This window comes from Salmo trutta, chromosome 7 (assembly GCF_901001165.1).
Source record: "Salmo trutta chromosome 7, fSalTru1.1, whole genome shotgun sequence".
NCBI lineage: Eukaryota > Metazoa > Chordata > Actinopteri > Salmoniformes > Salmonidae > Salmo > Salmo trutta.
Genome location: NC_042963.1, coordinates 54,931,772 through 54,959,738, shown reverse-complemented (window position 1 = coordinate 54,959,738; position 27,967 = coordinate 54,931,772). Strand labels below are relative to the sequence as shown.

Below are 27,967 nucleotides of genomic sequence, written 5' to 3'. Positions count from 1 at the left end.
CAGAGATCCAGTTGTCCTTCTGAACTGAGCTGCAGGACAGGGAGGAAACTGCTCAGGGATGTTGCCATTTGTAGACGTTTTTAAAACAACCAGAGTTCAATGGGAGAGGAGCAACAACGTTGTAGTGACTCCACAATAAAGACCTGATTTGACAGAGCAAAAAGAACAATACAAATATTCCTGAACATTCATATGTATGCAACCAAGGCACTAAATAAATACTGAAGAAAATAAAACACTGCATAGGAATACACTTTTTGGCCTAAATGCAAAGCCCTATGTTTGGAGCAAACAACACATCACTGAGTAACTGCCTCCTTTTTTTTTCAAGCATGGTGGTCTTTGCATGACATCAGCAAATTCCGGGGAGATTTTCAGGATAAGAATAAATGGGATGGAAGTAAAGACAAAATTCTAGCGGAAAACATGGTTCAAGTCTGCTTTCCACCAGACACTGAGAGAGAAATTCACCTTTCAGCAGGACAATAACCTAAAACACAAGGCCAAATCTACACAGGAGTTTCTTACCAAGAAGACAGTGAATTTTTGTAAGAAAATATTGTAAAGAATAATGGGATAGTATTCAAAGCTCTTATAGACTTACCCAAGAAGACTCACAGCTGTAATTTATGCCAAATGTGTCTCTAACATGTATTGAGTCAGGGAGGGGGGGGGAATACTTAATCAACGACTATATTTGCGTTATTTACTTTGTATTCATTTTATTTAAAAAATACAAAAATTATGTAGCATTTTCCTTCCACTTTCACATTCCACTTTGACATTAATCCAACTTTGTAACAACAATGTTTGAAGGAATCCAAGGGTTCTGAATACAAGGCACTGTATAGAATCGTGTGCATCACAAACGTCAAATTGTAGGGAGGGAGGATTGCCATAATTCTATAGATATGCAGCTCCAAAAAACGGTTTAGTGATCAAGAATATGAACAGTTTACTTTGCAACCTCACCAGCAATGGGGCATCAAGTAATGATTACTAGCATAGGTCTAATGGTCTTTTTGGTATGTCATAAAGGATTTAATTTACTTAACGCTTGCATTTGGAATTTGGTGTTAGAATTTAAGTATTACATAATCAAAATATGTTGTAGACAAAATAAAGAAAAGGGCTGTCTAGTTGCCTAAAATAGACACATTAGCTTGAGACATGTTTGTGACTAATTTCTTGGTCCCACCTCTGGTGGTTAGTGTAAGGCTGTGAGGGAACGGGTCATTAACAGTACGAGAGAGAGAGAGCTGTTGAGAGGTTGACTCCTTGTTTGAGTTCAGACAAAAAGTACAAACGAAGTAAAACTGGAACATGAGATTAAACAATTTTGACAGTAGGCTGTTACAGAATGATGTAGTATGGAACTCTGTGTCCTCCTGACAGGGAACAGGTCTGTCTTCATCAGGGTATTTATGTTTCTGTGTTGCCATGTACTCTCTTACCTCTTTTAGATTTAAAGGCCCAATGCAGCTGTTTTTATATGAATATCAAATAATTTCTTGATAACAATTAAAGTACATTACTGTAATAGATTTCCATTTAAAGTGGACAGAAATAGCTTTTTAGCAAACTTTTGCTAGACCTGTCTTAGATTTGGTCTGAGTGGGGAGGGGGAAACTGAAAACGAGCTGTTACTGGAAGAGGTTTGAAGTTCTTTTTGTTATTGGGCTATTAACCAATTTACCGTACAGTGATCTCACCATGGAAAGCTGAGACTCCCACCCATGCAAACCTGACTCGCCATCACCAAACCTGTCCCTCTCTCGACTACTAGGGGTGTAACGATACACGTATTCGTACCTAACCGTTCGATAATAAAATGCATTTCAGCAAACGGGTCTATATAAGCTAAAGCCAAAGTTGTCAATGAATTGGCAAATTCACCCTGTGTTGCTCTTAATACATATGGATGGACAATCCAGGGCTACAGAGCCTTCAGAAAGTATTCATACCCCTTGACTTATTCCGCAGTTGGTGTTACAGCCTGAATTCAAAATGGATTAAATCGTTTTTTTCCCCCACCAAACTACACAAAATACCCTGTAATGAAAACCATGTTTTTAGAAATGTTTGCAAATGTATTGAAAATGAAATACAGAAATATCTAATTTGAGTAAGTATTCATACCCCTGAGTCCAATACATGTTAGAATCACCTTTGGCAGTGATTACAGCTGTGAGTCTTTCTGGGTAAATCTGTAAAAGCTTTGCACATCTGGATTGTACAACATTTGCCCATTTTTTTTTTTTAAATATATATTTTCAAAGTTCTTCAAGCAAATTGGTTGTTGATCATTGCTAGACAACCATGTTCAAGTCTTGCTGTAGATTTAAGTCTAAACAAACTCGCCACTCAGGAATATTCTTGGTGAGCAACTCCAGTGTATATTTGGCCTTGCGTTTTTAGGTTATTGTCCTGCTGAAAGGTGAATTTGTCTCCCAGTGTCTGGTGGAAAGCACACTGAACCAGGTTTTCCTCTAGGATTTTACCTGTGCTTATCGCCATTCAGTTTCTTTTTATTTCTTTTTTTTATCCTGAAAAACTCCCCAGTCCTTAATGATGACAAGCATACCCATAACATGATGCAGCCACCACTATGGTTGAAAATATGAAAAGTGGTACTCGATAATGTCTTATTGGATTTTCCCCAAACAATATAACAATTTGTATTCAGGAAAAAAGTTAGTATTACTTTAGTGCGTTGTTGCAAACAGGATGCATGTTTTGGAATATATTTTTTTTTTAAACTTTGTACAGGCTTCATTCTTTTCACTCTGTCATTTAGGTTAGTATTGTGGAGCAACTACAATGTTGATCCATGATCAGTTTTCAGCTATCACAGCCATTAAACTCTGTAACGGTTTTAAAGTCACCATTGGCCTCATGCTCAAAGGGATATTCAATGTCGGCTATTAATTATTTTTATTTTTTTTAACCCATCAACCAGTAGGTAGGTGCCTTTTGCGAGGAATTGGGAAACCTCCCTTGTCTCTGAGGGAACATACAATTATCTGCACGTGTGGGATACAGAGATGAGGTATTCATTCAAAATAATCCTGTTCAACACTATTGCACACAGTGAATCCATGCAACTTCTTATGTTACTTGTTAAGCACATTTTTACTTCTGAAATGTTAGATTTACCATTACAAAGGGGTTGAATACTTATTGACTCAAGACATTTCATTTTTAATTTGAAAAAAATGTCAATAAAAACGTACTTCGACATTGCGCGAGCGCGTACACACACACAGTAGGCCAGTGACCCCCCCCCCCCCCAAAAAAATCTAAATTCAAGAAATGTTAAATTCTGTCTAATGCAGTACAATGTGGAAAGTCAAAGGGTTAAATACTTTGTGAAGGCACTTTACTTAACAGTGACAGGCCATCACCCCAGAGTGGGAAACCACAAGTACTGTTGCTACAGTATCCTTTATGAGTCACACAAGTGCACACATTTTTTTAGCAAAAGGCTATACCATATCTGAGCCATGTTTTACATATTGGAATTCACACACACATATATTGCACTTTTTATATTTTAGCGTTGTTGAGTAATGTTGTTCTCATTTATGACAATCCAAAGTGTTGTTATTCCTGATAGTGATCTCACCAGGCATTACATGACTAATGATCATGGAGTCCAGTGGCGGTCAGTGCCGTTTAAGATGAGGGAGGACTCTTTTTCTTTTGGAGAAGGGCCTTATTTCTATTACAGCATATTGGACGTCTGTCATTCATATTCACCCAGTTTAATGTAACAGCGATGGGTTTAGGATACTGTCCTTCACCCAGTTCAATGTAACAGTGATGGGTTTAGGATACTACATGATACTCTAAATGTCCCCTATACCCATCATGAGGTTCCCTCAACCTAGCCTATGAATGAACGTTTACAACAGGTGCACACATGTTGATTTGATTTGATTTGACAGTGACCCGTTAAATACTGCCTTGCCCGCTCTTACCTGCATCTTGCTGATCTAGGGTGTAATCTTTAAGTTTCTATTGGACAAATTCAGGTATGTTTTTGTTCAGTTTGCTTCCGTTTTTAAGAAATGTTTTTCAGCAGAATCGGCAGAATGAATACACCCCTGATCACACGTAAACACAGTTCACTTTCATAGCAGCCACGTTGTTTTCCTTCTACCATCGATGCGCTCTCCTGCTCTCACCTTTTCCCTTTGCTTGTGGACTTCAATGCACAACACATCAGCTGGATGTGACCAGGTGAAAACATATTTCCAACCCAAACCATGTCATAACTGCTACACACAGCCTACATCGTTGTCCCCATGTTACCTGAAGTAACGTCATAGTCAACAAAGCTAGTAACACGTTAGTAAACCTGCTACAATCATGCAGTAACGTTAGTGTATAGTCAGTAAGCAGTTTAGCACTTATACCCGCGGGCCCGGTGGCAATAAATTAGTACAACCAAAAACTTACCTTGACTTGGAAGAGTTCCAGTGTTGTTGGATAGTAATAGCTAGCATAGCATCCCTCTGTTTGAGTAGGCTAAACTATCTAGCTGCATTTGCTAGCTAAGTATTGAAAAAAAGACTCTTGCTTCTCCATTTTTTTATTAAAGAAATGAATTTGTTCAAAACTGTTTGACTATTGTCATTCTCTCTCTGTATTGTAGTGAAGTGAATGTATGCAGAGGAGGACAGAAGCTAACTGTCCTCCGGCTACATCATGATGCTACCCTACAGAGTGCTGTTGAGGCTGCTGTAGACCTTCATTGAAAAATACTGTTTTAATCAATTATTTGGTGACACGATTTGTTTTTTAGTTTTATCTAAAAAGGATAACTTAAAAAAAAAACTCCACTGATGGAGTCAGGAGTACCAACATGTTGGATGTTCTTACATTTTAGTTTATTTAACTGTTGGCATTGAATTTTCCCACTGTACCGAACCGTGACCCATAAAACTGCAATGCGTACAGATCTGTGGGTTTGGTGAACTGTTACAACCCTACCAAGTAACATCCAACTAGGCTGCCAGCAAACTAGAAGTCTCACCAAACTCAGGCACCATCTGAAGCTGTCCAGACTAGTCTGGCTTATAGTATAATAATAAAACCTTGAAAAATCGGCTGATATTAGAAGGTACCCCGACACTATCTACATTGACTCCATCTTGCACTGACCTTAGATACACTCATTAGACTATATAAACTCAGCAAAAAAAAATTGTCCCTTTTTTTCAGGACCCTGTCTTTCAAAGATAATAAGTAAAAATCCAAATGACTTCACAGATCTTCATTGTAAAGGGTTTAAACACTGTTTCCCATGTTTGTTCAATGAACCATAAACAATTAATGAACATGCACCTGTGGAACGGTCGTTAAGACACTAACAGCTTACAGACTGTAGGCAATTAAGATCACAGTTATGAAAACTTAGGACACTAAAGAGGCCTTTTCTACTGACTGAAAATCACCAAAAGAAAGATGCCCAGGGTCTCTGCTCATCAGCGTGAACGTGCCTTAGGCCTGCTGCATGGAGGCTTGAGGACTGCAGATGTGGCCAGGGCAATAAATTGCAATGTCTGTACTGTGAGACGCCTAAGACAGCGCTACAGGGAGGCAGGACGGACGGCTGATCGTCCTCGCAGTGGCAGACCACGCGTAACACCTGCACAGGGTTGGTACATCCGAACATCTCTCCAGCGGGACAGGTACAGGATGGCAACAACAACTGCCGAGTTACACCAGGAAAGCACAATCCCTTCATCAGTGCTCAGACTGTCCACAATCGGCTGAGAGGCTGGACTGAGGGCTTGTAGGCCTTATGTAAGGCAGGTCCGCACCAGACATCTCCGGCAACAACGTCGCCTATGGGCACAAACCCGTCGCTGGACCAGACAGGACTGGCAAAAAGTGCTCTTCACTGACGAGTCGCGGTTTTGTCTCACCAGGGGTGATGGTCGGATTCGCCTTTATCGTCGAAGGAGTGAGCGTTACACCGAGGCCTGTACTCTGGAGCGGGTTCGATTTGGAGGTGGAGGGTCCGTCATGGTCTGGGGCGGTGTGTCACAGCATCATTGGACTGAGCTTGTTATTGCAGGCAATCTCAACACTGTGCGTTACAGGGAAGACATCCTCCTCCCTCATGTGGTACCCTTCCTGCAGGCTCATCCTAACATGACCCTCCAGCATGACAATGCCACCAGCCATACTGCTCATTCTGTGCACGATTTCCTGCAAGATAGGAATGTCAGTGTTCTGCCATGGCCAGCGAGGAGCCCGGATCTCAATCCCATTGAGCACGTCTGGGACCTGTTGGATCGGAGGATGAGGGCTAGGGCCATTTCCCCCCAGAAATATCTGGGAACTTGCAGGTGCCTTGGTGGAAGAGTGGGGTAACATCTCACGGCAAGAACTGGCAAATCTGGTGCAGTCCATGAGGAGGAGATGCACTGCAGGACTTAATGCATCTGGTGGACACACCAGATACTGACTTTTGTTCAGGGACACATTCCATTTCTGTTTGTCACATGTCTGTGGAACTTGTTCAGTTTATGTCTCAGTTGTTGAATCTTATGTTCATACAAATATTTACACATGTTTAGTTTGCTGAAAATAAATGCAGTGCACAGTGAGAGGACGTTTTCTTTTTTTGCTGAGTTTTTAAAAATTTATATATCTGCACACCTCACACTACATTGACACTCCCACACAAAACCCACATACATACTAAGTGTGCGCACACACACACACACACACACACACTTTTACTCTATATATGCTGCTGCTACAGTCTACATTATTTTTGCTTTTATTATTTATTATCCTGATGTTTCTTTACCCTGCCTTCATGTCCATATCTCCCTCAAATACCTTGTACATCAGCACATTGATCTGGTACTTCCTGTATATAGCTTCACATTGATCTGGTACTTCCTGTATATAGCTTCACATTGATCTGGTACTTCCTGTATATTGCTTCACATTAATCTGGTACTTTGTGTGTGTGTGTGTATATAGCTTCACATTGATCTGGTACTTCCTGTGTGTGTGTATATAGCTCCATTCTTGTGTATTGAATTGTATTCATCTTGTGTTACTACTATTTTTAACTCTGCATCGTTGGGAAGGGCTCGTAAGCAAGCATTTCATGGTAAAGTTGTATTTGGCCCATGTGACAATATTTTCTTAATATATTTTTTTATTTGTGTTGATTGTATTTTACAACCAGGAAATAACACTGATTTAAAAAAATATATATAAAAACACACTTTTACAGTGTTAGTTTCATCAGCTGTTGTACAATATAACATAGAAAAAAAACAGGATTTTGACAGCGCTGGGCTTTTAAGAGCCTAGGAGAGGGCAAGAGAGGAGAATTGGGGTGGGGGGGGGGGGAGGTTTTTTCCTTCCTGGTATTCATCTTTCATTTCTTTAGTGTCTGTTGTCAGCAGGTTAACCAGGGATCAGTAATGTGGACCCTGGGTGGGTGTGTGTGTGTGTGCTCGCTCACAACCCAGATGTCTCCATTGACGTCCAATGGGTAAGAGCGTCTTGCTTTTCACAAATATTTATTGGGTTTGTAACCCTAACTCTCCCTCCCCCCCACACGGTAATACCTTTGACTGGACAAGTCCTGTCTGCTTTTTGACGTTATCTTTTTTGCATTGCTATTAGACCACCACACACACACACACACACTGTAACATCGGTGAAGCAGTGACCGAACAACCGTTATGTTGCTGGTGCGCAGGCAGAAGGAAGAGAGCTACAGTATGAGAGTGCAGAGTTTAAGTGTACAGAGACAATATTGAGTGGGCAGGGCAATTCCTGTCACAATGTTCCAGGTGTAGGCTGAAAGCGGCCAGAAATGCCAGTGGCACACACTCTGTGTGACAGGCTGAAATGTCAGGCTTTGTTGTCAGTAATCTCTCAGGTTTTTTTTTCCTGTCATGCTGTGATGGCTGTGCTTAGCGTTGGTTTATTTTCTCCAACACATTCCCAGCTGCTTTTTTTCACTTGTGGATGTGAGGAGATTGACTCCTGAATCCTGTTGAAAGGAGTTCATCTAGTCAGTCAAACACAGACAGCATTTTTTACTTAGCGCTTCATGAATGCTTGTCTTGTCATTCACATGGCCACTAAAACGCATGTTGCCTCACAACAAGAATGTGAGGTAACAATTTGCAGAGCTGGAATTTTTGTTATGTGACATTCCAGAAGCTGTCAGTCACCTGTTTTTTTAAAACATTTTTTAAATGTAATTTATTTATTTATTTATATATATATATATATATATATATATAAAAAGTTTAGATAAATGGAGCATTTTAGTTACTTCAGGTCTTCCTGTCAGACAGTGATTGTCCACACACTGAAAAAAAAAAAAAAAAAAAACGAAACTATACTGACACTCTCCACCACAGGTGAGTTCTGCAGGGTACCATTACGGCAGGATATCTGTCCAGAGAAGGGCATTGCATGCTGGGTTAGTAGCTAGGTGTGGAACCCAGACCCTCCAGATTCCTCTCACTCTCTCACACACATCTCCATCTCGAGCCTCAGTATCCAGTACTGTGTGGTATCAATAGTTGAGATTTCAGTGGCTGGAACGTCCGTACATTTCAGTCAGTAAGTCACTCTTCAATTCTACTCTTATTTTATTTATTTCACCTTTATTTAACCAGGTAGGCTAGTTGAGAACAAGTCCTTTATTTAACCAGGTAGGCTAGTTGAGAACAAGTTCTCATTTGCAATTGCGACCTGGCCAAGATAAAGCAAAGCAGTTCAACACAGACAACAACAACACAGTTACACATGGAATAAACAAAACATACAATCAATAATACAGTAGAAAAGTCTATATACAGTGTGTGCAAATGAGGTAAGATAGGGGAGTTAAGGCAATAAATAGGCCATGGTGGCAAAGTAATTACAATATAGTAATTAAACACTGGAATGGTAGAATGTGCAAGTAGAGATACTGGGGTGCAAAAGAGCTAAATAAATAAATAAATACAGTATGGGGATGAGGTAGATTGGATGGGCTATTTACAGATGAGCTATGTACAGGTGCCGTGATCTGTGAGCTGCTCTGACTCTAGCCAGTACAGTCAATCACTGCTCTCTTTTTCAGTTCTCTTGTTCTTCACTATATTAGCCAGTATTGTACAGGTCAGTGCAGCATGTGAAGTTACTCAATAATTATTTTATTTACAAGCTCATTGAAATAAGTATTGGCCAGTTTTGGTGGGCCTTGAGGCTGACTCACTGTTGGGGGAGTGGATTAGGGGAGTGGGAGTGGATTAGGGGAGTGGGAGTGGATTAGGGGGGTGGGAAGTGGATTAGGGGGGTGGGAAGTGGATTAGGGGAGTGGGAGTGGATTAGGGGAGTGGGAGTGGATTAGGGGGGTGGGAAGTGGATTAGGGGAGTGGGGGGTGTGATGTACATTTGTGTGTGTGTGTGTGTGTGCGCGCTGCACAGGCAACATTATTTTATGATGTAGTTGGTGTCACATTTCCCGTCACCACTTGGACAAAAGCCCTCTTTCAGGTCTCTCACTAGGGTACTACTGTACGTCAGACACTAGACTGCCTTGGATCCTACGTCTGAGGGCCTGCTTGTTGAACCATAATGGCATGTTGATCGACCTGTTACTGTGTGTTATTAAACACAGGTAGGAGGATGGCTTGTTGATCGACCTGTTACTGTGTGTTATTAAACACAGGTAGGAGGATGGCTTGTTGATCGACCTGTTACTGTGTGTTATTAAACACAGGTAGGAGGATGGCTTGTTGATCGACCTGTTACTGTGTGTTATTAAACACAGGTAGGAGGATGGCTTGTTGATCGACCTGTTACTGTGTGTTATTAAACACAGGTAGGAGGATGGCTTGTTGATCGACCTGTTACTGTGTGTTATTACACACAGGAAAGCAGATGGCTTGTTGATCGACCTGTTAGTGTGTGTTATTAAACACAGGTAGGAGGATGGCTTGTTGATCGACCTGTTACTGTGTGTTATTACACACAGGTAGGAGGATGGCTTGTTGATCGACCTGTTAGTGTGTGTGTTATTACACACAGGTAGGAGGATGGCTTGTTGATCGACCTGTTAGTGTGTGTGTTATTAAACACAGGTAGGAGGATGGCTTGTTGATCGACCTGTTACTGTGTGTTATTAAACACAAGTAGGAGGATGGCTTGTTGATCGACCTGTTACTGTGTGTTATTAAACACAGGAAAGCAGATGGCTTGTCGGGTCTCTCTCCTTTTTTTTTTTACACATTAAGACATTGACACACCGGGAAGTTTGCAAACGTATCACAACGCAACTGTTTTCTACTGTTGTCACTTCCCTTTTCCTGTGTATCTCTCCACCAGAGAGACATTGATTGGTCGGACCGCAGGCTGGTGGAACAGACCATTTTTAAGTCGGGGGGTTCCCAAAATGTTTTTGTAGGTCAATTCAGATAAGTTTTTATCATAGAACTAGAGATTTATTTCATAGGACCCCTAGAGCTAGTCTTAGTAGGAACCTGTAGGACCCCTAGTGGGGGACTAGGTCCCCCTAGATCTAGTCCTAGTAGGAACCTGTAGGACCCCTAGTGGGGGACTAGGACCCCCTAGATCTAGTCCTAGTAGGAACCTGTAGGACCCCCTAGATCTAGTCTTAGTAGGAACCTGTAGGACCCCTAGTGGGGGACTAGGACCCCTAGTGGGGGACTAGGGCCCCCTAGATCTAGTCCTAGTAGGAACCTGTAGGACCCCTAGTGGGGGACTAGGACCCCTAGTGGGGGACTAGGACCCCCTAGATCTAGTCCTAGTAGGAACCTGTAGGACCCCTAGTGGGGGACTAGGGCCCCCTAGATCTAGTCCTAGTAGGAACCTTTAGGACCCCTAGTGGGGGACTAGGAAGGAAACTCCACTTCTACAGGTTAATGGGCTTTCTCTTGTTGTCATGTTGAAAGCACACTGTCACATTCATCTTGGTTACGGGTGTTTTGTGATGCGAATTGGGTTTAACATTTTTTTTAACATTTTAAATTTTTTCTGCCTGATAGTGTTGTCTCCTGGAGGGTTTCCGGAGCAATTGAGGATAATGAGCTACATTCCTTCTGTGTATCAAAACGCACCCCTGCAGGCAGGCAGGCAGGCAGGCAGGCAGGCAGGCAGGCAGGCAGGCAGGCATAATAATGACTAGATTCCTCCTGTGTGTTTTGCGTGCGTCACATCCTTTTTCTTTTAATGCTGTAGGCAGTACGGATCAGGGGAGCTACTGAACAACACAACATCATGGTCCACCTCCAATGTGCCAGGTTCAATACATCTCTTCTCTTTCTTGCCCCTGGTTCTTTCAGGAATTAATCATTTTTCAGCTACAGACAGATGTTGGAGACTAGTGTCAAACGGTGCTCAGGGGCCGGTCCACGACCACGGACGATAACGGATAATTATTATGATACGTTTCACATGACTATATAAAAGGTTAGCGAGCTGCCACGCTAGAGGAACGTGTATTGTTTTTATAGGTCTACGGCACGTCAAACCAACTGATCAATTCATCCTGTATGCGGTAGCATGTCAGTAACAGGCCTAACACAGACTTTCTTTTTGGGGCTGTGTTCATTTGTCATAGTAAAAAAACAAATGTTTTCTCATAGGTGTCAATTCGGTTTGGATCTTTTTATTTATTTATTTCTCACTGTGCTCTTTTCAAGCGAGTACACGGTTCATTGTTTTACGGCTGTAACCTACAGTGACGTAGGCTGGTTTGAATAACCGCTCAAATGCTCCTGTTTTTTGAATTCATGTTCCATATGCTATTGTAGTTTAAGATTTTTCCTGGGAATCCAAAGAGGAATGGCTGATGGGTAGTGGCGAAGTCAGGTGTGTAATTGGGCAAAGAGGAGATGTTTTAGAAGCTTTATACAACCTATTAGGTTACCATTAGAAAAAATACTTCCTTTTATCATACTGATGTGCGCTGTTTTGTCGTGGATCATTATTCTCCCAAATCGTCTGATAATTAGACCAATGTGCTCTGCCTCTCCTCTTCAAACGGCCTTGCGCATCTGGAACCAAGAATGCTTCAATGGAGTTTTTGACCGGTTGTCAAAGGCGTTTTTTTTTTATCGCGGGAGGGTCAGGGATAAAATGGCTTTTTAAGGTGATCCAAACAATGGCGCTCCTTACCCATTCTCTCGGTAGTTAACGTTTGTCGTGTGAACGCTCCTGTTCACTTGAATTCGAATGATCTTGTAGTTCTCGTCCTTGGTGTGGTCTCCCCCTCAGTGGCACAGCTCACCCAGATCCCTCAGTGGTGTTCAACAGCAGGGCGTTGAACACCATTCCCTCCCATCTCCCCTCCTCTCTCCCTCTCCCCTCCTCCCTCCCATCTCCTCCCTCCCATCTCCTCTCCTCTCTCCCTCTCCCCTCCTCTCTCCCTCTCCCCTCCTCTCTCCCTCTCCCCTCCTCTCTCCCTCTCCCCTCCTCTCTCCCTCTCCCCTCCTCTCTCCCTCTCCCCTCCTCTCTCCCTCTCCCTCCTCTCTGCCTCTCCCTCCTCTGCCTCTGCCTCTCCCTCTGCCGCCTCTCCCTCTGCCGCCTCTGCCTCTGCCGCCTCTGCCTCTGCCTCTGCCGCCTCTGCCTCTGCCTCTGCCGCCTCTCCCTCTGCCTCTCCCTCTGCCTCTCCCTCTGCCTCTGCCTCTGCCTCTGCCTCTGCCTCTGCCGCCTCTGCCTCTGCCTCCTCTGCCTCTGCCTCCCCCGCCTCCTCCTCTTCCCCCCCTGCCTCCTCCTCTCCCCCCCCTTTTTGAATATCCTCTTCTCTGATTAGGTCATGCTTTCTAAATTAGTACACACAGTTTCATGACCTAAAGTCCATTAATACTTACAGTAATCATTCACTAGACAGGATGCGAACTAACTACAGTTTAACTTGAAACATGTTGCATTTTAATAGACTCAATAAAAAGCTCTTACCGTGTTCCAACACCACATGCTTTCTGTTTCATAGTTGTAACAAAGCACTCAACAAATAATGATTGAACATTTTAATTAGTGTTTTTTTTTTTTTACATTTTTATGTTTACATATAGCCTGCAGTAACAAAGTATTAAATGCTTTTGTTATTTTAAATAATCATATTCTGTTACCCAAGACTTTCATAAATGCAACCAAATTATTATTTTTGCGATTTTTAGCATGTATGAAATGTATTAATTACACTGTTTAGAATGTTGTGGTAGTTTGAAAGGGGGGGGGGGGTTGCATGAGGCCCTGAAGTTCTAGTGTTAATTGTGATAAATATTGAATATTTATCACAATCCAACAAGTCCAGGTAGCCTCTCCCTTCTTCAGTCTGTTGTTCTCCTGTTTGAACATGACCCTTCCCTGTGTGCACACGCTGACCACAAGAGTAGTGTTGGAATCTCACACACAGGCTGGACTTACAACCATGGTCAGGCCAAGAGGCACAGTTGGCATCCTGTCGTCACCCCCCGTGATACACACTCTCCCCTGGTATGCAGGCGTAGGGTGTTGATCTGATGCCTGATGACTCAATCCTGATGTGAAAGCCAACTGCTAAACTGCCAAGCAATGTACCGACGGACAAGTACAAACACAGCCTTTCAGACATAAGTCGTCACTAATGTCTGCTGCCAGTCTGCCAAAGTGCTTACTTTTGTTTTTGTGCAAAAACCCCCCCAAAAAACAAGTCCTGACTGACCAACTCAATCAGAACAGCAGAGCTAGAATTTCAGTGTTTTTTGATTTCTGCGGGTGCAGTGTTTAAAAACAGTGTTACATGTTGATGATGTGTTCATCCGTTGCTTTAACCTACAGGACATCCGATGTTAGTTATTCAAGACAACGTCAGGTAAATATGTTAGCTAGAAACTATATTCATGGACGTTATCGACACCATTGTTCATTCTGCCTTTTTTTAAAAAGTCGTCTCTGTTTTGAGACGAGCAATAAGTTACTCCTCTATTATATAACCTGTTATTGTTTCAAAGTAACAAATTCAGAATATATTTTGAAAGGCTTCTGCTTGAGTGACAGTATGAATAGACGAATGCAGATGCATGCTAATGTATGGGCGAACAACCAGACCACCTGCTGGGACAAATTATTCAAACCCTCGTGGTTACAAAAAAAAAAGGCTTCGGCTTTAAAACACAACGGAGACAACCCTGCTAACCACAGCCGCCGTCAGATTGACACTAAGTAGATAAAATCAGGGCTCTACAGTGCAGGCTTTTTTTACTCACATATGCGCTTAGATATGTTACTGTGCCACCTGGAATTTTAATAACACTTAGAAAAAAGCTAGAATCCTTCATTTTTCTATATTTTTATTATTGTTCTCCTAAAGCGTAGAGCCCTTGTTGAAATGCTGTGTGTTTGTGTTTACTGTGTAGAGATCAATATCGTTTGATCCTGACATCTAGGAAGACGGGTTGGTTATCAACACAAATCTCAAGCTTTACACACACACATTGTGATGCAACACACTCAATGTGCTTTCATCTATCTCTATTCAAATAAATCATGAATGTCAGCCCCACCTCTTTCACCCATAACCTTTTTTTAAAGAGGCACTATGCAACAACAACAAAATCACTCCACTTCCTGGTTGCTAATTTCAGTTTATGTGACAAAACGAAGCGAGTATAGTACCGTCTAAAAAAACAGCTGTGTGAAATACTGTATTTACCTTAACCAAAAATGATTGTACTTTCAGCTTGTTTTGAAGCTGGTGTAGGAAACCGAAAGTAAAAGATAAAAAAAAGAAAAAAAGAAATATAAAAGCAGGAAGCATAGAAATAACACACATAGAACAGACCTGCTTCTTAGACTTGCGTTCAATGAGAGTGACATTGATATCACGTTTCCATGTGAATTTGTTCGGCCCCCCCCCCCCCCCCCCCAAAAGTCACATGTTGCAGCTTTTAGTACAGGCCTTTCTTCTTAAACACTATTTGTTAATATTGAGCTAAAGCGCCTCTCAGTATTGAGCTAAAGCACCTCTCAGTATTGAGCTAAAGCGCCTCTCAGTATTGAGCTAAAGCGCCTCTCAGTATTGAGCTAAAGCGCCTCTCAGTATTGAGCTAAAGCGCCTCTCAGTATTGAGCTAAAGCGCCTCTCAGTATTGAGCTAAAGCGCCTCTCAGTATTGAGCTAAAGCGCCTCTCAGTATTGAGCTAAAGCGCCTCTCAGTATTGAGCTAAAGCGCCTCTCAGTATTGAGCTAAAGCGCCTCTCAGTATTGAGCTAAAGCGCCTCTCAGTATAGCTTTCTGTCTCCTCTGCTTATTAAGTCCTATTTTCCAAGGAAAACAACAATTCTCGATCCCTTTTTGACGATGCTAACTATCTATAAGGGACAACCTCTGGCTGCTGCTAATTTCAAACGAATAAAATATTCCAGCATTACCTCTTGTCTGACTGGATAAGGACACATGGCATCACTCGCCTGTGGTGCAGCATTGATTATCTGGTGTGTGTGTGTGTGTGTGTGTGTGTGTGCCCCATCTGTAACTTTTTTTTTCCTTGCCTGGCTACTCAGACTCCTTGCTCCAGCCAAAACGCTACGTAGTGGCCACGGACATTTTTAGTTTCATCTCCGAGTACCTCCCCGACCCGTCACCGAATGACAACACATTCGGGGCCTGATGGGTCAGAGCCAGAACACACTGGGGGGGGTGAGAATTCATCGTCTCCAACTAATCAGAGTATCAATCTAATTGCTGATGACTGTTTTGTACAACGTTCTTTATCACCACAAACAACTTCAACAATGGCAGTCTGACTGAAGTATGTAGCGAACGACAGCGCAGCGGAACGAATTTAGTGTGAGTCGTCAGGCTAACCCTTTTTCACAGATTTTTGAGACCAGTTTATCGTTCACTGTCGTCAAACACGCAGACATTCACGGGAGACTGTGTTTAGGTCTTTGTTGCTGTGTAAACTCACCTGTGCCCTGGTGGTATTTTGTGTTGCTCACAGAAACCTGATTAACGAGCTGCAGGGCTCTTACAGGCTCGAGTGTCTTTGTGTAGAGGACCTGTTTGTGGAAGGAACTACCCCCCCGACACGCACTCATTGTCATCAAGATGTGTTGAGTTTCCTTGTAGCCTATTTGGCAGGGAAACTGAAGCCAGCTGTACAGCCTGATCAGTTGAAGGTATTCAGTTGTACAACTGACTAGGTATCCCCCCCTTTCCCTGTACAACTGACTAGGTATCCCCCCCTTTCCCTGTACAACTGACTAGGTATCCCCCCCCTTTCCCTGTACAACTGACTAGGTATCCCCCCCTACCCTGTACAACTGACTAGGTATCCCCCCTTTCCCTGTACAACTGACTAGGTATCCCCCCTTTCCCTGTACAACTGACTAGGTATCCCCCCTTTCCCTGTACAACTGACTAGGTATCCCCCCTTTCCCTGTACAACTGACTAGGTATCCCCCCTTTCCAACTGACTAGGTATCCCCCCCTTTCCAACTGACTAGGTATCCCCCCCCTTTCCAACTGACTAGGTATCCCCCCCTTTCCCTGTACAACTGACTAGGTATCCCCCCTTTCCCTGTACAACTGGCTAGGTATCCCCCCTTTCCAACTGACTAGGTATCCCCCCCTTTCCCTGTACAACTGACTAGGTATCCCCCCCCTTTCCAACTGACTAGGTATCCCCCCCTTTCCAACTGACTAGGTATCCCCCCCCTTTCCCTGTCCAACTGACTAGGTATCCCCCTTTCCCTGTACAACTGGCTAGGTATCCCCCCTTTCCAACTGACTAGGTATCCCCCCCTCCCTGTACAACTGACTAGGTATCCCCCCCTTTCCCTGTACAACTGACTAGGTATCCTCCCCTTTCCCTGTACAACTGACTAGGTATCCTCCCCTTTCCCTGTACAACTGACTAGGTATCCCCCCCTTTTCCTGTACAACTGACTAGGTATCCCCCCCTTTTCCTGTACAACTGACTAGGTATCCCCCCTTTCCCTGTACAACTGACTAGGTATCCCCCCCTTTCCCTGTACAACTGGCTAGGTATCCCCCCCTTTCCCTGTACAACTGGCTAGGTATCCCCCCTTTCCCTGTACAACTGGCTAGGTATCCCCCCTTTCCCTGTACAACTGGCTAGGTATCTCCCCTTTCCCTGTACAACTGGCTAGGTATCCCCCTTTCCCTGTACAACTGGCTAGGTATCCCCCCCTTTCCCTATACAACTGACTAGGTATCCCCCCCTTTCCCTGTACAACTGACTAGGTATCCCCCCTTTCCCTGTACAACTGACTAGGTATCCCCCCTTTCCCTGTACAACTGACTAGGTATCCCCCTTTCCCTGTCCAACTGGCTAGGTATCCCCCCACTTTCCCTGTACAACTGGCTAGGTATCGCCCCCTGTCCCTGTACAACTGACTAGGTATCCCCCTTTCCCTGTACAACTGACTAGGTATCCCCCCCTTTCCCTATACAACTGGCTAGGTATCCCCCCCTTTCCCTGTACAACTGACTAGGTATCCCCCCCTTTCCCTATACAACTGGCTAGGTATCCCCCCACTTTCCCTGTACAACTGGCTAGGTATCCCCCCCCCTTTCCCTATACAACTGACTAGGTATCCCCCCCTTTCCCTGTACAACTGGCTAGGTATCCCCCCACTTTCCCTGTACAACTGGCTAGGTATCCCCCCCCCTTTCCCTATACAACTGACTAGGTATCCCCCCCCTTTCCCTGTACAACTGACTAGGTATCCCCCCCTTTCCCTGTACAACTGGCTAGGTATCGCCCCCCCCCCCTTTCCCTGTACAACTGGCTAGGTATCCCCCCCCCTTTCCCTGTACAACTGGCTAGGTATCGCCCCCTGTCCCTGTACAACTGACTAGGTATCCCCCCTTTCCCTGTACAACTGGCTAGGTATCGCCCCCCCCCCCCTTTCCCTGTACAACTGGCTAGGTATCCCCCCCCTTTCCCTGTACAACTGACTAGGTATCCCCCCCCTTTCCCTGTACAACTGGCTAGGTATCGCCCCCCCCCCCCTTTCCCTGTACAACTGGCTAGGTATCCCCCCCCTTTCCCTGTACAACTGACTAGGTATCCCCCCCCTTTCCCTGTACAACTGGCTAGGTATCCCCCCCCTTTCCCTGTACAACTGGCTAGGTATCCCCCCCCTTTCCCTGTACAACTGGCTAGGTATCCCCCCCCCCTTTCCCTGTACAACTGACTAGGTATCCCCCCCCTTTCCCTATACAACTGACTAGGTATCCCCCCCCTTTCCCTATACAACTGACTAGGTATCCCCCCCCCTTTCCCTATACAACTGACTAGGTATCCCCCCCTTTCCCTATACAACTGGCTAGGTATCCCCCCCCTTTCCCTATACAACTGGCTAGGTATCCCCCCACTTTCCCTGTACAACTGGCTAGGTATCCCCCCTGTCCCTGTACAACTGACTAGGTATCCCCCTTTCCCTGTACAACTGGCTAGGTATCCCCCCTTTCCCTGTACAACTGACTAGGTATCCCCCCTTTCCCTGTACAACTGACTAGGTATCCCCCCCTTTCCCTGTACAACTGACTAGGTATCCCCCCCTTTCCCTATACAACTGACTAGGTATCCCCCCCTTTCCCTGTACAACTGGCTAGGTATCCCCCCACTTTCCCTGTACAACTGGCTAGGTATCCCCCCCCCCTTTCCCTGTACAACTGGCTAGGTATCCCCCCTGTCCCTGTACAACTGACTAGGTATCCCCCCCTTTCCCTATACAACTGACTAGGTATCCCCCCCCCCTTTCCCCGTACAACTGACTAGGTATCCCCCCCCTTTCCCTGTACAACTGACTAGGTACCCCCCTTTCCCTGTACAACTGACTAGGTATCCCCCCTTTCCCTGTACAACTGACTAGGTATCCCCCCCCTTTCCCTGTACAACTGACTAGGTATCCCCCCCTTTCCCTGTACAACTGGCTAGGTATCCCCCCCCTTTCCCTGTACAACTGGCTAGGTATCCCCCCCCCCTTTCCCTGTACAACTGGCTAGGTATCCCCCCCCCCCTTTCCCTGTACAACTGGCTAGGTATCCCCCCCCCCTTTCCCTGTACAACTGACTAGGTATCCCCCCCTTTCCCTGTACAACTGACTAGGTATCCCCCCCCCTTTCCCTATTGCCTTTTTGTTTCTCAGTCTTTTATGAAAGAATTTGTAACAATGTTTCTGTTTGCTACTTTCCATTACAACATTTATAGCTGTTCTTTTATATGGACTAAAATAAATGTTCATATGGGAAGAATATCATCTATAGGTTATAGCAGACTGAATTATTTTATCAGTTATGAAAATACACTACATGACAAAGTATGTGGACGCCTGTCGAACATCTCCTTCAAAAATCAGGGGCACTAATATGGAGTTGATCTCACCTTTTGCTTATATATTTCCCAAAAAATTATATACACTACTGTTTAACGTTTGGGGTCACTTAGAAATGTGCTTGTTTTGAAAATCTTTTTTTTTTAAGCACACAGCCGAGACAACGCAGGAGTGGCTTCGGGGCAAGTCTCTGATTTTGTTCTTGAGTGGCCCAGCCAGAGCCCAGACTTGAACCCGATCGAACATCTCTGGAGAGAACTGAAAATAGCTGTGCTGCGCCGCTCCCCATCAAATCTGACAGAGCTTGAGAGAATCTGCAGAGAAGAATGTGAGAAACTCCCCAAATACAGGTGTGACAAGCTTGTAGCGTCATACCCAAGAAGACTCAAGTCTGTAATCGCTGCCAAAGGTGCTTCAACAAAGTACTGAGTAAAGGGTCTAAATACTTAAGTAAATTTGATATTTCATTGTTTTTAATACATTAGCAAACATAAACTGTTTTTGTTTTGATATGGGGTATTGTTTTTTATTTTTTATTTAACCAGGTAGGCAAGTTGAGAACAAGTTCTCATTTACAATTGCGACCTGGCCAAGATAAAGCAAAGCAGTTCGACAACAACAGAGTTACACATGGAGTAAAACAAACATACAGTAGAAAAATAAGTATGTACAATGTGAGCCAATGAGGTGAGAAGGGAGGTAAAGGCAAAAAAAGGCCATGGTGGCAAAGTAAATACAATATAGCAAGTAAAACACTGGAATGGTAGATTTGTAGTGGAAGAAAGTGCGAAGTAGAAATATAGATAATGGGGTGCAAATGAGCTAAATAAATAAATAAATACAGTAGGGGAAGAGGTAGTTGTTTGGGCTAAATTATAGATGGGCTATGTACAGGTGCAGTGATCTGGGAGCTGCTCTGACAGCTGGTGCTTAAAGCTAGTGAGGGAGATAAGTGTTTCCAATTTCAGAGATTTTTGTAGTTCGTTCCAGTCATTGGCAGCAGAGAACTGGAAAGAGAGACGGCCAAAGGAGGAATTGGCTTTGGGGGTGACCAGTGAGATATACCTGCTGGAGCGCGTGCTACAGGTGGGTGCTGCTATGGTGACCAGTGAGCGGAGATAAGGGGGGACTTTACCTAGCAGGGTCTTGTAGATGACCTGGAGCCAGTGGGTTTGGTGACGATTATGAAGCAAAGGCCAGCCAACGAGAGCGTACAGGTCACAGTGGTGGGTAGTATATGGGGCTTTGGTGACAAAACGGATGGCACTGTTATAGACTGCATCCAGTTTATTGGGTAGGGTATTGGAGGCTATTTTGTAAATGACATCGCCGAAGTCGAGGATCGGTAGGATGGTCAGTTTTACGAGGGTATGTTTGGCAGCATGAGTGAAGGATGCTTTGTTGCGAAATAGGAAGCCATTTCTTGATTTAACTTTGGATTGGAGATGTTTGATGTGAGTCTGGAAGGAGAATTTACAGTCTAACCAGACACCTAGGTATTTGTAGTTGTCCACATATTGTAAGTCGGTTGAAGAGCATGCATTTAGTTTTACTTGTATTTAAGAACAGTTGGAGGCCACGGAAGGAGAGTTGTATGGCATTGAAGCTCGTCTGGAGGGTTGTTAACAGTGTCCAAAGAAGAGCCAGAAGTATACAGAATGGTGTCATCTGCGTAGAGGTGGATCAGAGACTCACCAGCAGCAAGAGCGAAATCATTGATGTATACAGAGAAAAGAGTTGGCCCAAGAATTGAACCCTGTGGCACCCCCATAGACTGCCAGAGGTCCGGACAACAGGCCCTCTGATTTGACACACTGAACTCTATCTGAGAAGTAGTTGGTGAACCAGGCGATGCAATCGTTGTGTAGATTGAGTGAGGAAAAGAAACAATTTAATAAATTTTAGTTTATGGCTGTAACGTAACAATATGTGGAAAGTCAAGGGGTCTGAATACTTTCTGAATGCACTGTGTGTACGTGTTACATATTACGAGCAACGGGACCTGTGTTCAGGGGTGCATTCATACCGCCAATTCTGTTGAACTTTTCTTAAACGGAAGCAAACGGGACGAAATGGGGATAAACATACCTGAATTTGTCCAACAGAAACACTCGTTTGCTAATGTTAGACTAAGGATTACAACCTACAGTAGGTCAGCTAGATGTGGGGAAGAGTGCAAGGTGGTATTGAATGTATCACTCAGTCATCTTGATTGTTTTAATTCCTTTCTACCTGTGTGCACCTACGTTGTAAACTTTCATTCATAGGCTAGGTTGAGGGAACCTCATGATGGGTACAGGGGAACATTTAGAGTATCATGTAGTATCCTAAACCCATCACTGTTACATTGAACTGGGTGAATATGAATGACAGTAACCTAAACCTATCGATGTTACATTGAACTGGGTGAATGTGAATGACAGACGTCCAATATGCTGTAATAGAAATAAGGCCCTTCTCCAAAAGAAAAAGAGTCCTCCCTCATCTTAAACGGCACTGACCGCCACTGGACTCCATGATCATTAGTCATGTAATGCCTGGTGAGATCACTATCAGGAATAACAACACTTTGGATTGTCATAAATGAGAACACCATTACTCAACAACGCTAAAATAAAAAAAGTGCAATATATGTGTGTGTGTGAATTCCAATATGTAAAACATGGCTCAGATATGGTATAGCCTTTTTGCTATAAAAATGTGTGCTCTTGTGCGACTCATAAAGGATACTGTAGCAACAGTACTTGTGGTTTCCCACTCTGGGGTGATGGCCTGTCACTGATAAGTAAAGTGCCTACACAAAGTATTTAACCCTTTGACTTTCCACATTAGACAGAATTTAACATTTTCTTGAATTTTAGATTTTTTTTTTAGGTCACACAATACCCCATAATGAACTGGATGAATGGAATATGAATGACAGTAAGCTAAACCCATCACTGTTACATTGAACTGGGTGAATATGAATGACAGTAACCTAAACCTATCGATGTTACATTGAACTGGGTGAATGGAATATGAATGACAGTCATCCAATATGCTGTAATATAAATAAGGCCATACTTTACCACCTAATAGCAGGAACAGCACAATTTAGTGATCAGAACCTGGTAATATCAGGTTGTAGGATGGGACATAAACCTAACAACTTCAATTAGAAATTTTCTTTTGAACTGGGGTAAAATAAAATCACCAAATTTTATGGAGAATGCATTACATAGAATGAAGAAACAATACTCCAAGCCGCAACTCCACACTACTTGTCAGACAGAGAGAACTGGTACTCGTTGTTGAGTTGGGATTGGTGTGGTGGGTCAATGGGTGGGTTTTTGACCATTTCTTTGGAATCTTCATGTCGAACTCATATTTTTTTTTTTTTTATTGTTTTGTGTCCAAACAAGATTTCATGTACTGTATTTATTGAATATTATATTAATTTTAAATGGCTAATTTGGGTGGAATCAATTAGCTTAATTTCTCAGACATCAAATTTATATTTCAATCAAATGATGTTGCAGGAATGCTAATCTTATCTGTTTCCAGCTACAGAAACAATTTCAGAACAATCTGAGGTGGTGGGTGTTAAATCCTATTTAGGTGGAACGACCCATTATTGTGTATCTGTAAGAGCCCTGCAGCTCGCTAATCAGGTTTCAGTGAGCAACACAAATGCCATCAGGGCACGAAAAAGCTAAACACTCTCCCGTGTGTGTGTGTGTGTGTGTGTGTGTGTGTGTGTGTGTGTGTGTGTGTGTCTGGTTGAAGTCAGTGAATGATGATGGCTCGCTGGGAGCCATTTAATTTGGCTCGCTCAACGATTTTATCTGTAGGAAAGTTACAAAATCATTCTGTGAAGATGGTGAATCCTCACTGCAGAAACAGCGAATAGTGGGGAGAGCATATAATTCTGGTCCAAGCAAATATAATTATTTGGTCACATAGTTTTTGTTTTGAATCGCATATTTCAACATCTGACATAGCGGTAAGGTACCTTATTTTTAAGGCTTGACATTAGATATTAGCAATATATTTTTTCATGGTTCTCGCATTTTCTTTTTTGAACGAAGATCCGTTTGCGTCTCTTTAACAATGAACGAAGCCAAATGAACTGTGACTAAAATTACTGACCTAAAACTTGACTAAAATGGTTAAATTTTAACACTCATCAATGTAAAAATACTGTTAAATACCACTTTACTGTGAAACACATTTAGCCCATATCACAAGCACCTAGTTCAATCAATGACAACTAATGAGGGTCATGGGCAACTTGGAAACAGCAATGACAGATCTGTTAGAAGAAATGAATAGTGTTGGTCCTGTTTCTACACCTGTTTCCACACCTGTTTCTACACCTGCATTGCTTCCTAGGTTCTGGCCTTTCTAGGCAGTTTTTTTCCTAGCCACCGTGCTTCTACACCTGCATTGCTTGCTGTTTTAGGCTGGTTTTCTGTACAGCACTTTGTGACATCAGCTGATGTAAGAAGGGCTTTATAAATACATTTGATTGTATTTTGCAGTAAGGAAAGTTAATTGAGTGAAATACTAAATAAACCTGGGTATTGTTCATTAGGAAACGGCGTAGCAAAAACGTTTTCAAAAGCTGCACGTTTCGGAAAAGTATAGTTTCTTATTGGACAACTTTAATTAACAGGAACGTGGTGCTGTCAACAATCAGTGGAAATCTCTTTCTCCGAGTATTTAACTCTAAATAGATGACCTTAACCAACAGCAAACACTGTTTTATTGGTCATTAATGCAGTTTGACACCTCAGTTACTCGCCTTATTTGGTTTATGGGTAGTGGAACAGAGAGCGCGTGTGTGATTTTTATACCAGCTGCATAATGCATTCAATAGATCTCGGATGATTTAAGCTTTTACATCGGCAGGATTGGCAATATGAGCATAAAAAAAATATGAGCATAAGAAATATGAGCATAAGCCTATTTATGGCTTGTGTTCTGCAGACAAGGTTTTTTTTAATAGATTTGTTGATTTAATCACTTTATTGTTCCCCTGTGTGTGTGTGTGTGTGTGTGTGTGTGTGTGTGTGTGTGAACTCATTAAAAGAGGAATACATTTTTAAAGAATAAAAATACTCATTCAATCAACATCTGTTCTGCGTATAACCACGTAAAAGAACTTGTTTATTTTTTAATTTTAATTTTTTAAAAGCATTTGTGTCTAGAAGCTCCCCTGTATGTGCCGTGGCTTTTCAACAGTTGGTTAGACCAAACTACAATAGTGTTAGCGGCGATGCACCAACCCAGGACTCGATACGTGACAGACATGATAGACCCCCAGATCCTCTGTGGATCGAAACGCGTCCTGATTCAGTGTGTCTGTCCTTCAATCAGCTAATTAATCCTGTTGATGCTAAGAACGACTCGGTGACGCAGAGGGAGCGTGCTCAATCGAAAACCCTGTCCGTCATCCGGCCGGGCTGCCTAGCAACCGGGTAGCGCCTCCGCACAGCAAGCAGGGATTGGATGAGACTGAAAGGAAGTGTGGGGGTAGATGGGGAGGAGGGGGCACCTCAGGGCTCAGTCTTCACTCCCACCTTAATTTCTTTAGATTTTTTTTCTTACAATAACTTAACCTAACGATGGTTTGAAAAGCTAAAGAACAAGATCCTGGGGGTATTTTCCTGTTGATTTTCTAAACCTGGACTGTATGAAGTGTATGATGAACACTGATCTACGTTTCAGGTTCTATCCATAGGAAGGCTATTCTACAAAGCCTTAAGGCGCGCTTTGTGTGCCCTTGCGTATTCTAATGGAAAAACCCTCACTTCAGATCAGGGTTAGTGACATGATTGATTGAGTTTTCCCACAGCGGCAAGTGTCACACGATTTTAAAAGATCATCCGTCCACAGCAGTCAGGGGGACAAGATGCCTTGGCTGTTCACGCGTTAAGGCGTATTAGTAGGAACAGAAGCTCTGTGAGCTGTCAGCAAGCTGCCATGGCATGCCGTGGCAGATGACTTGGTACACTCCCCCCCCCCCCTTCTCCAGGCGCCGGCTGCCAGCATCCTGTCTGAGACTGTGGCTGCTGCAATTACACTCTTTCTCATGGAAGACTAGGGCTTCTGTTTTGGAGTGAAACACATGAAGGAGGGAGCTTCTCCGCCGTGATCCTCAGTCCTGTCAAAGTGGCCGTGGATGTGAAACTTTTCACTTTTCTCTCTCTTCAGACTTGCTGTTGACAAATATGTGTGTTGCATGTCACCGTAGCTAGCTGGGTTTGATAGGGTGTATTTGCACACACACACACACACACACACACGTTGCAGACCGGATAGTGTGTGACTCAGTGCCCTTTTTATTGACATGATGTGGCAACGCTCACGTGGAGTACTGTGTAGATCAGTGGTGTTGTCTTTGTGTGTGTGCCCATTTTAGTCTACTGGTGTAGGGTTACCAAGTGGGACTAAATGTTCTGTTTTATCCAACACATGCTATGGTATGAGGTTACCTGAGGTGGTACAGTACTGTTCCTTGCTATCTAGTCTAGGGTTACCCTTATCCAGCTATGGTAATGCTGTAGTCTAGGGTTACCCTTATCCTGCTATGGTAATGCTGTAGTCTAGGCTTACCCTTATCCAGCTATGGTAATGCTGTAGTCTAGGGTTACCCTTATCCAGCTATGGTAATGCTGTAGTCTAGGGTTACCCTTATCCAGCTATGGTAATGCTGTAGTCTAGGGTTACCCTTATCCTGCTATGGTAGTCTAGGGTTACCCTTATCCAGCTATGGTAGTCTAGGGTTACCCTTATCCTGCTATGGTAATGCGGTAGTCTAGGGTTACCCTTATCCTGCTATGGTAATGCTGTAGTCTAGGGTTACCCTTATCCAGCTATGGTAGTCTAGGGTTACCCTTATCCTGCTATGGTAATGCTGTAGTCTAGGGTTACCCTTATCCAGCTATGGTAATGCTGTAGTCTAGGGTTACCCTTATCCAGCTATGGTAGTCTAGGGTTACCCTTATCCTGCTATGGTAATGCTGTAGTCTAGGGTTACCCTTATCCAGCTATGGTAGTGCTGTAGTCTAGGGTTACCCTTATCCTGCTATGGTAATGCTGTAGTCTAGGGTTACCCTTATCCTGCTAGGGTAATGCTGTAGTCTAGGGTTACCCTTATCCAGCTATGGTAGTCTAGGGTTACCCTTATCCAGCTATGGTAATGCTGTAGTCTAGGGTTACCCTTATCCAGCTATGGTAATGCTGTAGTCTAGGGTTACCCTTATCCAGCTATGGTAGTCTAGGGTTACCCTTATCCAGCTATGGAAGTGTACTGCTCTAGTATCTGTTTGTACAGTATGGTCATACCTGCATTGTGTATAGTGTGCCTACATTGTATAAAGGGGATGTGCATTAAGTATGTTTGGCCCTGTACTGGCTTTCCTCCATCCTCTGCTTTCTCTTATGTCATTATTAAACCATCTCTGAAGTGGTTTAATGGTTAGAATTACAACCCTCAGGACATGTTATACCAGAGGTGGTGGTCTAATGGTTAGAATTACAACCTTCAGGACATGTTATACCTGAGGTGGTGGTCTAACATGCTGACTAGACCGGGTACACACACGTGCGCCATCACACGCATGTTGAAATATCAAAACAAACTATATTAATTTGGAGACGGGTCGAAACATTCATGGCAATTTAGCTAGTTAGCTTGCTGTTACTAGCTAATTTGTCCTGGGATATAAACGTTGAGTTGTTATTTTACCTGAAATGCACAAGGTCCTCTACTCCGACAATTAATCCACAGATAAAACGGTCAACCAACTTTAGTTTCTAGTCATCTCTCCTCCTTCAGTCGTCGTCGTCTTCTTCTTTGGACTTTATATGGCGGTTGGCAAGGAACTATAAGGTGCATTACCACCACCAACTGGACTGGAGTGTGTTCATCTTTCAATCACCCAGGTGGGTATATGCTCCTAAAAACCAATGATGAGATAGGAGAGGCGGGACTTGCATTGCGTCAAGCATTAAAACATAACCAAGTTCTATTTTAGCGCCTGGTCACGAAGATGCGCGCAAGCAGTTTGGATGAAATGATTGAATAACATGTATGTGTACATTTTTTTATTTATTTTGCAACCATCGCGCACATAACGCAAGCTGTGTGGTCAGTATGTAATGGTACCTATCACACTTCATACCAGTCTGTGTGGGTTGGAATCCCATCCACTGCCTTTCTGACTCACTCTCCTTCTACCTTTTTTTCCAAGTCAATCCTTCTCTTTTTCTTACCTGTTGAAAGAAAATATAGAAAGATGACAAAAGGAGTAGGAATTCCTCATTTTTTTTAATAAAAGAGTTTCATAAGATCCATTCATTTAGTGTCTGTTATTTAACGGTTAACTCGGGCAACAGCTGACATTTCCACACCAACCCGTAGCTCAGTTGGTAGAGCATGGTGTTTGCAACGCCAGGGTTGTGGGTTCGATTCCCACGGGGGGCCAGTATGAAAAAGAAAAAAATGTATGAAATGTATGCATTCACTACTGTAAGTCGCTCTGGATAAGAGCGTCTGCTAAATGACTAAAATGTAAATGTTCTTCTCTTTTACACCGGGGACATGGCCAGGGAGTCTAGTGGAAGGCT

The 27,967-nt window shown here is 43.3% G+C and overlaps 1 protein-coding gene across 3 annotated transcripts in view; it reads left to right on the top strand.

Annotated features, from left to right (window-relative positions):
• The window catches only part of LOC115197703 (tumor protein p53-inducible protein 11), a 96,903-nt gene that overhangs the window by 16,171 nt on the left and 52,765 nt on the right, over positions 1–27,967 (top strand). Inside the window, exon 1 of one of the 3 annotated variants that reach the window (XM_029759478.1) lies at positions 13,593–13,861. The exons of the other annotated variants lie outside the window; for them this stretch is intronic. The gene's annotated coding sequence lies outside the window, so the exon portion shown is untranslated. Of the gene's footprint in view, positions 1–13,592; positions 13,862–27,967 lie in introns of those variants that run through there. 3 annotated transcript variants of the gene reach the window in all.